Source organism: Suricata suricatta, unplaced genomic scaffold, assembly GCF_006229205.1.
Source record: "Suricata suricatta isolate VVHF042 unplaced genomic scaffold, meerkat_22Aug2017_6uvM2_HiC HiC_scaffold_218, whole genome shotgun sequence".
Lineage (NCBI taxonomy): Eukaryota > Metazoa > Chordata > Mammalia > Carnivora > Herpestidae > Suricata > Suricata suricatta.
In genome coordinates, this window is record NW_021866881.1 from 1 (window position 1) to 444 (window position 444).

General features: G+C 61.9%; 1 long non-coding RNA gene across 1 annotated transcript in view; it reads right to left on the minus strand.

Moving 5' to 3' along the window:
* Positions 1-49: 49 nt before the first annotated feature.
* The window catches only part of LOC115284821, a 2,282-nt gene continuing 1,887 nt past the window's right edge, over positions 50-444 (minus strand). The window contains exon 3 of the long non-coding RNA XR_003905349.1: positions 50-168. This is a non-coding gene — a long non-coding RNA (uncharacterized LOC115284821). The remainder of the gene's footprint in view (positions 169-444) is intronic.

The window sequence follows — 444 nt, forward strand, 5'->3', positions numbered from 1 at the left end:
AGCCGGCAGAGCGCCATCCGCCGTGAGGCCCCGGCCTGCACGTACCCCATCGCTTCCCAGCGGACTCTGCGCTCGCGGACAGACAGGACCGACTCAGGACCTCTGGGCCCGGGAGCCGGCGTCCAGGGAGGCCGCACAGCCCTGGGGACACCGGCCACGGAAGGCGGTCTGCCGGGAACCATGGAGAACGCTGTCAGCCACCCTGGCTGAGACACACAAACGCAGCACACACAGACACGCAGACATGCAGACGCACAGACACGCAGACACATAGACACAGAGACGCAGAGACACAGACACACACAGACACGCAGACATGCAGACGCACAGACACGCAGACACACACAGACACAGACACATAGACACAGAGACGCAGAGACACAGACACACACAGACACAGACACATAGACACAGAGACGCAGAGACACAGACACACACAGACAC